The sequence below is a fragment of the Phyllobates terribilis genome, unplaced genomic scaffold (assembly GCF_046119375.1).
Source record: "Phyllobates terribilis strain yellow unplaced genomic scaffold, ASM4611937v1 Scaffold_4__5_contigs__length_816908805, whole genome shotgun sequence".
Lineage (NCBI taxonomy): Eukaryota > Metazoa > Chordata > Amphibia > Anura > Dendrobatidae > Phyllobates > Phyllobates terribilis.
The window spans coordinates 676,762,943-676,776,938 of record NW_027362764.1 but is presented as its reverse complement, the minus strand read 5'-3'; the positions used below and the strand labels follow the sequence as shown (position 1 = coordinate 676,776,938).

Here is a 13,996-nt window from a genome sequence, read left to right as displayed (position 1 = left end):
TTGTGCTTTCCCTTCTCTTCAATTTTTTTGCTGGCTTCCTTAAAAGGTCTTGTAGACACAACGCCCCACTCAGAGCCGCTGAGCTCACTGATCGGCTGCAGCGCTGTCGACGGAACGTCAGCTTCACGGCTACAGCCGGGGATTAACTTTTAACGAAAGGGAACAATCCCTTTGACTGTCTGCAGCGCGCCACACCTAGGAAGCGCACTCTCACACACAAGCCATCATGCACACGTGCTCGCACGTGACAACACCCCCTATCTGCCCCTACAACCTCTCCGTCACCATGCGTCAGACTCTCCTGCCTGTTTTATGATTTCAGGGCCCTAGCAGGAATCACCCCACCCCCCTCCCCAATTCCTTCCGCACCTTCCTTGCACTGAGGTTAGCTCTTTGTCAGCCATCTGGCTTGGTTACACAAGCTTCTTTGCAGAGAAACATGTTACTTCTGTGGCCCTCGCTAGGCGGCCGGCATCCAAAACCTTCCCTGGGCACCTGCTGAAAGCCTGGCCCCTTCTCGGCCCCGGGTGCTTTTAACGCCATCATTTCCACACGGCGAGCTGCGGAGTCAATAAGCACTCCTAGCCGTTGCAAGGCGTCGGTGTCAGGACTGCGTGAAGGCGGCGGGGTAGCGTACTTAGCTGCCAACTGGCTCAGAGGCCTTGGGTAGTGTTGAGCCACCCCCGTAGTGTTCGAGTTCGGTTCGGTTCGTCGAACACCCGTGTGTTCGCCGAACTGTTCGTCGAACTGTTCGTCGAACACCTTCGAACACCGTTAAAACCAATGGCAGGCAAACAAAAACACATAGAAACACATAGAAAACACCTTCAAAGGTGTCCAAAAGCTGACAAACTGCTCAGAAGACACAACTAACACATGGAAAAGTGACAAGTACATATAGTCATGCGAAAAGAAAAGAGGTGGAGGAGTAAAAGGAGGGGGAGACACAGATATAGGCATGTCATGCCCTTCTAAAATCCAAAAAGTGAGAAGCCGAGACGGCCAGTCCGCTCCTGCCCGTGCCACCTCCGTGTCGCCGGGTTTGTGCCAGAGCCGCGGTGAACCCTGACGGCCAGCCCCCCTCTCCCAATACTGGTGCCTGTCCGCTGGTGGGTCGAGAGAGCCCCCCTGTGGTGGAGGCAGCTCTAAGCTTTTTAATTTAAATTGTCCCTCTAATTTGAATGAATACACTTTAAATCCATTTACAAGGATCTATTGGAGGGCAAGTCTCATGCCAGCAGCCGCGTAATTCCAGCTCCAGTAGCGTCCACTAAAGCTGCTGCAGTTAAAAAGCTTTTATAAGGATCGAGCTCGGCTGTCCACCGCAAGGCATCCTAGTGCCAGTCCCAGCCCCTATGCCTTGGGGTGCCTCCTGATGCTCTTCACTAAGTATCCCGTGGTCACGAAGCATTTCCTTTGAAAAAATTAAGTGTCCAAACTACAGGTGGTGTAGCTTGCTTAACAGCCGGGATAATCCGCTGACTAGCAGACACTGCTACTAGGCACAAAGTATTTCCTGGGCTAGATGCAGTTAAAAATTTGTAAGTAGATACTCTCGTTGGATGCTGAGAAAGCATTCCATAGAGTCTCCTGGCACGCCATATATGATTCTCTTAAAAAGCTTGGGGTAGGGGTCAAGGGGACCCTTTTATAGCCAAAATCACGGCCCTGTATCACAATACGTCACCTAGGCTGAAGATAAATGGAACTGTAGCACCGAGGGCTCGGTTGCTACAGACGTATTGCACCTCACCCAGAGGTGTGATATCTCACTCTCAGATAAGGATGGAGTGTGGATCAGAACCCGACACCTGCATGCATTACACCACATTGCCGTGGGGCAGGGCGACCAATATGCCCCTGAGATGGGCACGACAGTCCCTGTCCCTGGCTGGAGTGGGGGGAGGGAACACTGAGGAAGGGGAACCCTGCAGTGCAGGAGCAGGGAGGAAGCAGTTCCTGGGTGCATTGAGAAGGGAGTATAAAAGGTGGGCACCATCTTCTTTCAGTGCAGAGAAGTCTGAGCAGAAGTGGCAGGGAGCAGGGGCTCTGCATGAGCTCTGCTCCGGAGGCGGGCCTAGTAACAGAGGCCCAGGCCTGCAAGAGGGAGAGGGAAGGAAGAGGAGCGGAGAAGGCTCCAGGAACGAGGAATGAAGGGATCCCAGGGGTGCGGACGGGCGAGTCGCCACCGCACGCCCGAATCCACCTGCGTGGAGGGGTCAGGCCAAAGGGGGAGACCGGTCCCCGAACTAGTGGAGGCAGGAAACGACCCTCAGCTAGAAACCGGAGGCTCTGACATTTTATGTGGCGCAGCCCCTTGCTCCACCAGCTAGGAAGGCACCACATAGGGTCAGGGAAACTGGCGCCAAGTTTACCAAGAGGAGGCCCGAGGCAGCCGGACAGAAGTGTTGGTAAGAAAGGCCAGACAAAGGACACACAAAGGGGGTCCTGTGAAGCGCTCCAAAGTTATCTGGGAGTTGTCTGAGCCCCTCACCTGGTGAGCACAGTACGACGTGGGCAGCCGTTACCTGCAGACGTGGTCTGGATAATAAGAACTGTGAGTAAAGGCCCTGAACTGCATCACTGACTCCGTGTCGTTACTGCTGCTGCCCTGCACCATCACCCCCATCCTCCGCATACACTGCCCTGAGGCTATACTCCTCCCGTGGGGAGTTATGCTACGCTCTGCTGCACCCACAACACCAGCCTTAGCGGTCTGCCCTGTAGCGGCGGTTCACTCTGACCGCAATCCACGGGTGGCGTAGTCGGACATTTAAACATCAAAACCACATAAATAGTTCCGCCACTGGTTTGACCGCCCTGAGCCACGGAACCGGATCGCCGCCACGAAGACTACAACCACCAGCATCCACCAAAAAGGGTCCGGCTCCGGGTGTCCCAAGGCCCAGGGGGTGCGTCAGAACATTTTCATCACCTTTCACAATCACCAATGGGACAAGGCAGGGATGTCCTCTGTCCCCTCTCTTATACATCCTAGTGACGGAGCACCTGCTCTCATCAATTCGCCATAACCCCAATATTAGGTGGATTGAGGTGGGAGGCACCGAGTACAAGTGCTCTCTATTTGCTGATGATGTCCTAGTATATATCACTCAATCACATATATCCATCCCTGCTGTTATGGCTGAAATAGATCACTTTGTTACATGGTAAAATTTTAAAATCAATGCAGCGAAGTCTGAGGCCCTCGATGTCTCCCTCCCCAAATCCATATAGGATTCCATCCAGTCCAACTTTCCCTTTGCCTGGCCCTCACAGGGTATCAAATACTTAGGAATTCCTATTCATAGAGACCTCTCCCATCTATGTTATCTTAATTTTGGGCCCTTTATTGAACAATTCCATACAGACCACGGTTGGCAAGTTAGAACTGTAAGATTCACTACGTGAACCACTGGTGTTTTGTGGAAAAGCACATGTACACCGCGTTCCAAATTATTATGCAAAAAGTGTTTAGGAGTGATAAGGGAAGAATTTGTTTGTTTGTCAGTTAAACTCATTGATGGTGATGTGTGTCAGGGCTCTTTATATCACTGTAAGCAATTGCAGACACCTGTGCTAATTAGTTTGGCAGGTGTGTCCAATGAAAGGCAAGACTACTTAAGAAGGCTCTCTCACATTATTAAGCAGCCTACATTTTCTGCCAAAATGGGAAAGAAAAAGGATGTGTCGGCTGCTGAGAAGCAACAAATTGTGGAGTGTTTAGGTCAAGGCATGACTACAATCAACATTGTGCGATGATCAGGATGAAGTGTCTTGGCAATCAAGAAGTATGTAGCTGATTCACAGTACACACGTGTGCGTGCTGATAAGGGCAAATTGAGGACTCTTTCCTACAGGCAATTACGTCAGGTTGAAAGAGCAGCGGCAAAAAAGCCTTGTCATAGCAGCAGACAAGTTTTTGAAGCTGCTTGTGCCTCCAACGTCCCCCGAACAACAAGATGCAGGGTCCTTCAGAGGTTTGCAGCTGTGCATACGCCATCCTGTCGACCTCCTCTATCCACTTCACACAAGCAGAAATGGCTCCAGTGGGCCAAACATTACATGAAGACTGATTTCAAAACTGTTTTGTTCACGGATGAGTGCCGTGCAGCGCTCGATGGTCCAGATGAATGGAGTGGAGGATGGCTGGTTGATGGACACCCCACGCAAACACGGCTACAGCGCCAACAAGGAGGAGGTGGAGTAATGTTTTGGGCTGGAATCATGGGGAGAGAGATTGTCGACCCCTTTAGGATCCCTGAAGGCGCTAAAGATGAACTCCATAATGTATGTGGATTTTCTCAAACAGCACTTCCTGCCATGGTTCAAGAAGAAGAACCGTGTATTTCACAGCAAGATCATTTTTCTGCATGATAATGCACCATCTCATGCTGCACATAAAAGATCTGCATCTCTGGCTGATATGGGCATAAAAGGGGACAAACTTATGGTGTGACCCCCATGCTCCCCTGACCTCTACCCCATTCAGAACCTTTGGAGCATCATTAAAAGGAGTGTCTATGATGGCGGGAGGCAGTTCACATCTAAGCAACAGCTCTGGGAGGGTATTCTGTCCTCATGCAAAACAATTGAAGCAGAAAAAAATCCAAAACCTGACAAATTCAATGGACGAGAGAGTTCAGAAGCTCCTTTCGAACAAGGGGTCCTATGTGAAAATGTAACATCACCTAGAATAAAGTTTTGAGTTGAAAACTGTTTGATTTCAGTTTCTAACAACCTGCTAATGCTTATAATTTCAAAAATGACCATTTTTTTGGTCTTTATTAAAATGAAAAGGTTGATCGAAAAGTTTGGGGGATCTAAGAGTGTGGCAACCCAGTAGTCATGATTACTTCGAATTCTGACAATATGAGGGTCATGCTGCAGGTAGTGCAGCAAGAAGGCACTTATGTGTCTTGCGCATCTCGGAGCCCCAAAATTATTTTCCGGGCTAGATGCAGCTAAAAATTATTTTTAATTTTAAATCTGGTGAAGCTTATTATAGATGGCCTAATAGGATCAGTGCTGCACACTGCTACAAAGCCCAAATTATTTTCCAGTCAAGATACAGATAAACATGATTAGTAATTTGAAAGCTTAAAACGGTTGGTAGGGTGATTTTAACCAATCATCAAGCTTTTACTCTCCCCAGGATGACACAGGGGTAGAAAAGTCGTTTCGGATCCATGATTTGTTCATCTTTATGAACGTGAGTCTGCCTACATTATCAGTGGAGAGCCGCGTGCGCTTATCTGTCAGCACACCACCAGCAGCGCTGAACACACGTTCAGACAGAACGCTGGCTGCGGGGCATGACAAGATCTCCAAGGCGTAAGTGGCTAGCTCCGGCCATTTATCCAGATTGGAAGCCCAAAAAGAGCAAGGGTCCAGTGACACAGTCGTGGCTTCAATGTTTACTTGGAGATACTCCTGTACCATCGTCTCTAGGCGTTGACTATGTGTCAGACTTCTTGTCTCCTGTGGCCTTGCAAAGGATGGGCTAAAAAAGTGGTGAAATGATTCCGCAAAATTGATGTTACCAGCAGATACTGTGGTTCTGTTACGGTTTGAGTGCTGAACACTTGACGGTCCCACGGTTGGCAAGTTGGAACTGTGAGATTCACTACGTGCACCACTGGTATTTTGTGGAAAAGCACATGTAAGATTCTGCAACAGTCTCTGCTGATACTCCTGCATGCGTGCATCCCTTTCTATGGCAGGAATAATTTCTGCAAATTTACTTTTGTACCGGGGATCTAACAGTGTGGCAACCCAGTAGTCAGGATTATTTCTAATTCTCACAATTCGAGGGTCATGTTGCAGGTAGTTCAGCAAGAAGGCACTCATGTGTGTTGCGCATCCAGGAGCACCAAGTCCCTGTTGTGTTGGTGGCGAGGTAACAATCATGCTTCCTTCCTCTGTCCTCTCCCCCCAACCTCGCACAACAGAAATGTGATCAAGGTCTCCCTCATCTGATGAGACTTCCATCAGTTCGTCCTCCACTTCTTCCTGGGCTCCTGCACCTTCCTCACTAGTTTGGCTGCTACCATGCGCCCTGGTAAAATCATCTCCCCCACCCTCACATGCCTGCCGCCCTGGTGCTGCCGACCGTCTGGACCTTGCAGATGTTAGCCCTTCCGCATACAACTCCTCCTCCTCTACTTCCTCCACCTCCTCTTGTGCCACCACCTGACTCCGAATTCTGTTTAACATGTGCTCCAGCATGTAAATCACCGGAATAGTCATGCTGATAATGGCATCGTCAGCACTAAACATCTTCGTCGCCATTTCAAAACTGTGCAGAAGGGTGCATAGGTCCCTGATCTGAGACCACTCCTCCAGCGTGATTTGCCCCACCTCTGAATCTCGTTGGCCCAGGCTATACGTCAGAATGTATTGCACCAGGGCTTGTCGGTGCTGCCACAGTCGCTGCAACATGTGCAGAGTTGAATTCCACCGGGTAGGCACATCGCATTTTAGCCGGTGAAGTGGCAGGCCCAACGACTTCTGTAGAGATGTAAGTCGCTGAGCTGCGGGATGCGAACGGCGGAAGTGAGCACACAGCGACCGTGCCCTCTGCAGAAGGCCATCTAGTCTGGGATAGTGGGCTAAAAATTGCTGGACAACCAGGTTCAACACGTGAGCCATACAAGGCACGTGTGTGACATTGCCCCGGCGAAGGGCCGCACCCAGGTTTGCAGCATTGTCGCACACGGCCTTCCCTGGTTTCAGGTCCAGTGGAGACAACCATTCATGAAATTGGTTCTCCAGAGCTGACCACAACTCCTCAGCTGTGTGACTCACATTTCCCAGACATTTCAATGTAAAAACCGCCTGATGACGTTGAGCCCTACTGCCAGCATAGTAAGGAGGTGTGCAGGATCCCTTCTGCGCAGTTAGAAAGCTTGTGGCATGACCAGACAGGCTTTGGGTGCAGGTGGAAGACCGAGAGGAGGTTGAGGAGGCAGAAGCAGTGGAGGAAAAATGACATAAAGAGGATTGACGCACAACTCGTGGGGACGGCAAGACTTGAACAGCAGCCCCTTGTCCTGCTGTCACCATAGTTACCCAGTGCCCAGTCAGCGACATGTAACGCCCCTGTCCATGCCTACTCGTCCAAGTGTCTGTGGTGAAATGCACCCTGTCACACACAGAGTTTCTCAAAGAAGCGGTGATGTTGTGTGCGACATGCTGGTGGAGTGCAGGCACACCTTTCTTTGAGAAGTAGTGCCGACTGGGCATCTGGTACTGGGGCACTGCGACGGACATAAGGTCTCGAAAATCCTCTGTGTCCACCAGGCGGAAAGGCAGCATTTCTGTAGCCAAGAGCTTGCAGATGGTGAAATTCAACCTCTTAGCTTTCTCATGGCTAGGAGGAAATGGTCTTTTACTTGTCCACATCTGAGGGACCGAGGGCTGGCTATTGTGCTTAGACGGGGTTGATAAGGGTGTCCCCGGCAAACTGCCAGTCTGTGAGGAAGATGCAGGCGGACATGTTAGGTTGCCTTGATCCAAAGGTGGTGCTATCGATGTCGGACAGCGCTCAAGACCAGCTGGTGTTACCACCTCCAAAGAAAATGATGACCTGCCAATCACGCTGGCTGTTGCGGGTAAAGAGGTGGCAGGTCTGCGCCCCAAAACAGGTGTGACTGCTGTCCCCCCAGTCACAGAGGATGAAGAGGCCGCGGATGCACAAGATATGGCAGACGGTGGTTGGCCCGGCCGGCTAGACCGCATTGTAGCACACTGAGCTTCCCACTGCAACTTATGCTTCATGTCCATGTGCTGGTTCATGCATGAAGTACTCAAACTAAGTATTTTTTGGCCTCTACTTAGCTTTTGCTGACAAATGTTACAGATAACACGAGTTGGGTCATCTTTATCGATCTGAAAAAATGCCCAGGCTATGCAAGGCTTAGCACCCATGCGACCTGAAGAGCCACCACGACTTGTGGTGAGAGGCAGAGTTGTGTTTGAGGATGCAGTTGTTGACGTGCTTCCAGTACTACGCCTCTGTCCAGGAAGGCGCAACCTGACCTCGTCGTCACTAGCATCTTCCTCCACCTCCTCTGCTGACCTCATCTCTTGGCTGACTGTGGGTTGACAGTAAGTGGGATCTCCGACCTCATCATCATCACCCTGTGCGTTATCACACCCGTCGTCCTCAGAGCCAACCTGTTCCTGCCCTGACAAAAAACTAAAGTTGTCGCTCCAATCAGGTATTTGAGTCTTATCATCGTCTTCCTCATTGTCTCCACCAACAGGAGTTACAGTTTGGGAATGAGGGTCTACATTATGGTCAGAACCTTCTGCGTCTGGTCCTGGATCCGACTCATAAAGATTCTGGGCATCAGTGCAGATCATTTCCTCGTCTGGATTCACAGAAGCGCTGGAGTTGACCTCTGATTCCCAGGCTATAGTATGAGTAAACAGCTCTGCAGACTCAACCATCTGTTCTACCTCATACTCAGACGGGCAGCTGGAGATTTGGGAGCTGTGAGGAAGCAAGTGCGATTTGGGTGACACCTTTGAGGACTGGAGTATTTGTGATGTTGAAGTTGATGTGGAGGAGAGCCCACTTAAAGGAGCACTTGATATCCGTTGAAGCACCTGCTGTTTTTGTGCCTCATCTGGAATTTGTAGCGATTGGCGTGGCCGTAAGAAAGGGATCTTATCACATTGTCCGCTAAAAGAAGTAGACATTTTAGTTTGGCTGGAAGATGGTCTTTCTTCTGCACCTACCCCACGGACACAACCTTTTTTCCCCTTCCCAACATGCCTATTCCCCTTTCCACCAGCAGCAGGCCTTTTTCCACTCATTTTGGTGGTTAACTAATTCACAACTCTGGAGTTGTTTGCACAAAAAAACAATGGATGGTAACCGAGCAGAGCTGAGTGGCCAAACTGTGGTATTAGGCCAAAACTATTGGCTGGGTTAGATGCAGAAAAAAATTATTTTTAATTTGCAACCTGATGGAGGTCAGTATAGATGGACTAATAGACCAAGTCCCACACACGGCTAGAAGCCCAAATATTTTTTCAGAGCTAGATGCAGAAAATTTTTTTATTCAATTTGCAACCTGATGGAGGTCAGTATAGATGGACTAATAGACCAAGTCCCACACACTGCTAGAAGCCCAAATATTTTTTCAGAGCTAGATGCAGAAAAAAATTATTTTTAATTTGCAACCTGATGGAGGTCAGTATAGATGGACTAATAGACCAAGTCCCACACACCGCTAGAAGCCCAAATATTTTTTCAGGGCTAGATGCAGAAAAAAATTATTTTTAATTTGCAACCTGATGGAGGTCAGTATAGATGGACTAATAGACCAAGTCCCACACACCGCTAGAAGCCCAAATATTTTTTCAGAGCTAGATGCAGAAAAAAATTATATTCAATTTGCAACCTGCTGGAGGTCAGTATAGAAGGACTAATAGAACAAGTCCCACACACTGCTAGAAGCCCAAATATTTTTTCAGAGCTAAATGAAGAAAAAAATTATTTTTAATTTGCAACCTGATGGAGGTCAGTATAGATGGACTAATAGACCAAGTCCCACACACTGCTAGAAGCCCAAATATTTTTTCAGAGCTAGATGCAGAAAAAAATTATTTTTAATTTGCAACCTGATGGAGGTCAGTATAGATGGACTAATAGACCAAGTCCCACACACCGCTAGAAGCCCAAATATTTTTTCAGAGCTAGATGCAGAAAAAAATTATTTTTAATTTGCAACCTGATGGAGGTCAGTATAGATGGACTAATAGACCAAGTCCCACACACCTCTAGAAGCCCAAATATTTTTTCAGAGCTAGATGCAGAAAAAAATTATATTCAATTTGCAACCTGCTGGAGGTCAGTATAGAAGGACTAATAGAACAAGTCCCACACACTGCTAAAAGCCCAAATATTTTTTCAGAGCTAAGTGAAGAAAAAAATTATTTTTAATTTGCAACCTGATGGAGGTCAGTATAGATGGACTAATAGACCAAGTCCCACACACTGCTAGAAGCCCAAATATTTTTTCAGAGCTAGATGCAGAAAAAAATTATTTTTAATTTGCAACCTGATGGAGGTCAGTATAGATGGACTAATAGACCAAGTCCCACACACTGCTAGAAGCCCAAATATTTTTTCAGAGCTAGATGCAGAAAAAAATTATATTCAGTTTGCAACCTGATGGAGGTCAGTATAGATGGACTAATAGAATGATGCTATGCCCAAAAGATTTTACTTCACTAGGTGCAGTAAAAAAAATGGTATTCTATACACAGGTGGTATATCTTGCAACACAGATAGGCTACTCCACTGACTAACACACTCTGCAATAGGCCAAAAAGGATTAGCTTTGCTAGATTCAGCCAAATGCTGTGAAAAAAACTTGCACAGCACTGGCACAGACCTGCCTGGCAAAAACTGATAGGAACTGATGTAACCTAGTCCTGAAAAGGACTCCAATTACAATTAGTCTTTGCTCCCACAATCTATCTATTTAAGAGCACAGACCTGCCTGATAAAAGTCGTAGGAAATGCTGTAACCTAGTCCTTAAAAGGACTGCAATCACAACTATTCCCTACTCCCAAGCTATCTGTATATTTGTGTGAAAATTGGCTTGAAATTAACAAGGTATAGCGCACACAGCAACAGCGGTGCCGTCTAACACGCAGCTGCAGCAGTGAGAAAATGGTGGCGACGGGGAAAATGGCTTGGTCTTATAGGGCAAGGACATGTGACATACACTGCCAATCACACATGCCCTTGCTTGTGTGAAAAAAAGCACTTCGCTCCGTGTGTGCGCTGCTGATAGGCTGACAGATTGCACCTCCCCACTGCAAATGCGGGAAAGAGAAAAAAAAATGGAGATCTTCATTGTTCCTGCAGAGATCCATCCCCTGCCCATCCCCCCGCCCCGCTGTACACTCAAACTGCGTATTAACATTAATTTTCATCATTACTGAGAAAAAATCCAGTTATGATTTTGGTGCACGAACAGTTATCGAACATAACCTCGAACAGCCGAATTTTTCTCAAATTGTTCGTGTTCGCCGACCGGCTCGAACACCGCCCAAAACAGCTCGAATTTGAGATTGGCGAACAGTTCAAGTAGAACAACGCTCATCTCTAGCCTTGGGGCTTCCATCATCTAAGTTACTTAAGGTCGGTGTCCGGCAAAGCGCCGTTCCATGCTAGCCGAGCTGGGCAGTAGGTAAAAACGTCATCAAAATAGTTTACAGCACCCGGTGTTCCCAGGAGGTCTCCCATCCAAGTACTGTCTGAGCCCAACCCTGCTTTGCTTCCGAGATCAGACAAGATCAGGCGTATCCAAGGTGGTATGGCCAGTAGACGCTGCTCAATCCATCGCCCGGCCAGTCTTTCTCAGGATCGCTTGGTGGCGAGCAATCTGGCCGTGACGGGGCGGGCTCCGAAGGGTCCATGCAAAGGCTGTGCCGTCCCTACAGGTGTGGTTTGTTTAGCAGTGATTCACCCGCCGCATCAGGTGTCTTCAAAAATGTCTCGGCACAGGGTCTCCTCCAGGGTAAACCCTTCATCGCGGTAATGTGACAGAAAGAGCAAGCTGGACCCGTAACTTGGGGACGGAGCGAGACGTCCAGGGGTGAATGAAGGAAGAGGGTGAGATGGTTGCCAGTGACTTTGAGCTGCTCTTCAGGGGGGAGGGTCGTGTTGCCTGCAAAGGTCCTCTGCTTGGGGTTACCGGTGGTTGCCTGCAGCCACGCGGGAGACGCTGGTCCTGGTGAAAAGGAGCCTAGTATTAAAAGTAAAGAAGCAACAATGCTGGAGGCCCACGGTGATCAGAAGGATGCTGGTATTTTGCAGAGATGAAATAGCGCAAGAGAGAAAGCAAATGAAAAAAAGAAAAGAGAATGAATGTGTGCACTTGTGAAAGGGAATGGAAAAAAGGCATAGAAGAGAGTGCCCCCTGCTGGTGGAAGGAAGGAAAAAGCAAAAGCCTACATCTCTTGGTATTCCCAGGCAGTCTCCCATCCAAATACTAACCAAGCCCAACCCTGCTTATCTTCCAAGATCAGATGAAATCGGGCGTGTTCAGGGTGGTGTGGCCATAGGCATAGACAAGCTTCTCACTTGCTGCTTTTCTACTTTGAAGTCTGGCTGCAGGCTGCCCTTTCCAGTGCTCAGCAAGACCAGGTCCTTTTGTGCTTTCCCTTCTCTTCAATTTTTTTGCTGGCTTCCTTAAAAGGTCTTGTAGACAGAACACCTCACTCAGAGCCGCTGAGTTCACTGATCGGCTGCAGCACTGTCGACGGAACGTCAGCTTCACGGCCAATGCCACAGGCCTGGAGCAGAGGCGAGACTCACCAGTAGACCCGGGTAGGGTGAGTAGAGCGTGGTTAGTTGCTTTCTAATAGCCTGCAGCCGGGGATTAACTTTTAATGAAAGAGAACAATCCCTTTGACTGTCTGCAGCGCGCCACACCTAGGAAGCACACTCTCACACACAAGCCAGCATGCACACGTACTCGCACGTGACAACACCCCCTATCTGCCCCTACAACCTCTCCGTCACCATGCGTCAGACTCTCCTGCCTGTTTTATGATTTCAGGGCCCTAGCAGGAATCACCCCCCCCCTCCCCAATTCCTTCCGCACCTTCCTTGCCTTCCTTGCACTGAGGTTAGCTCTTTCTCAAACGCCTGGCTTGGTTACACAAGCTTCTTTGCAGAGAAACATGTTACTTCTGCTGGCCCTCGCTAGGCGGCCGGCATCCAAAACCTTCCCTGGGCACCTGCTGAAAGCCTGGCACCTTCACGGCCCCGGGTGCTTTTAATGCCATCATTTCCACACGGCGAGCTGCGGAGTCAATAAGCACTCCTAGCCGTGGCAAGGAGCTCGGTGTCAGGCCTGCGTGAAGGCGGCGGGGTAGCGTACTTAACTGCCAACTGGCTCAGAGGCGTTGGGGCTTCAATCATCTAAGTTACTTAAGGTCGGTGTCCGGCAAGGCGCCGTTCCATGCTAGCCGAGCTGGGCAGTAGGGCAAAACGTCATCAAAATGGTCTACAGCACCCGGTGTTCCCAGGAGGTCTGCCATCCAAGTACTGTCTGAGCCCAGCCCTGCTTTGCTTCCAAGATCAGACGAGATCGGGCGTATCCAAGGTGGTATGGCCAGTAGACGCTGCTCGATCCATCGCCCGGCCAGCCTTTCTCAGGATCGATTGGTGGCGAGCAATCTGGCCGTGACGTGGCGGGCTCCGAAGGGTCCATGCAAAGGCTGTGCCGCACTACAGGTGTGGTTTGTTTAGCAGTGATTCACCCGCCGCATCAGGTGTCTTCAAAAATGTCTCGGCGCAGGGTCTCCTGCAGGCTAAAACCTTCATCGCGGTAATGTGACAGAAAGAGCAAGCTGGACCCGTAACTTGGGGGCGGAGCGAGACGTCCAGGGGTGAATGAAGGAAGAGGGTGAGATGGTTGCCAGTGACTTTGAGCTGCTCTTCAGGGGGGAGGGTCGTGTTGCCTGCAAAGGTCTTCTGCTTGGGGTTACCGGTGGTTGCCTCCAGCCACCCGGGAGACGCTGGTCCTGGTGAAAAGGAGCCTAGTATTAAAAGTAAAGAAGCAACAATGCTGGAGGCCCACGGTGATCAGAAGGATGCTGGTATTTTGCAGAGATGAAATAGCGCAAGAGATAAAGCAAATGAAAAAAAGAAAAGAGAATGAATGTGTGCACTTGTGATAGGGAATGGAAAAAAGGCATAGAAGAGAGTGCCCCCTGCTGGTGGAAGGAAGGAAAAAGCAAAAGCCTACAGCACCTGGCATTCCCAGGCGGTCTCTGTTAAATGGTTAATTATGGAAATTCATTTGGAATGTTAATCGATAATCATTTTTCTGAGTTCTATGCCTCAGCCATCGTGTCTAGTTGACATGCGCTATTTGTGTGTGTATTTTTGGTTCACTACCATATGTAGAACAGGTGTCCATACGACTGGCTATAAAAGCCCATGGTACAGAAAGGGGGGGC

The 13,996-nt window shown here is 49.1% G+C and overlaps 3 pseudogenes; all 3 read right to left on the bottom strand.

Moving 5' to 3' along the window:
• Positions 1 to 11,233: 11,233 nt before the first annotated feature.
• On the bottom strand, positions 11,234 to 11,353 carry LOC141268972 (5S ribosomal RNA; annotated as a pseudogene).
• Positions 11,354 to 11,974: 621 nt separating this feature from the next.
• On the bottom strand, positions 11,975 to 12,093 carry LOC141267940 (5S ribosomal RNA; annotated as a pseudogene).
• Positions 12,094 to 13,035: 942 nt separating this feature from the next.
• LOC141268527 (5S ribosomal RNA) lies at positions 13,036 to 13,155 on the bottom strand (annotated as a pseudogene).
• Between the last annotated feature and the right edge of the window lie 841 nt (positions 13,156 to 13,996).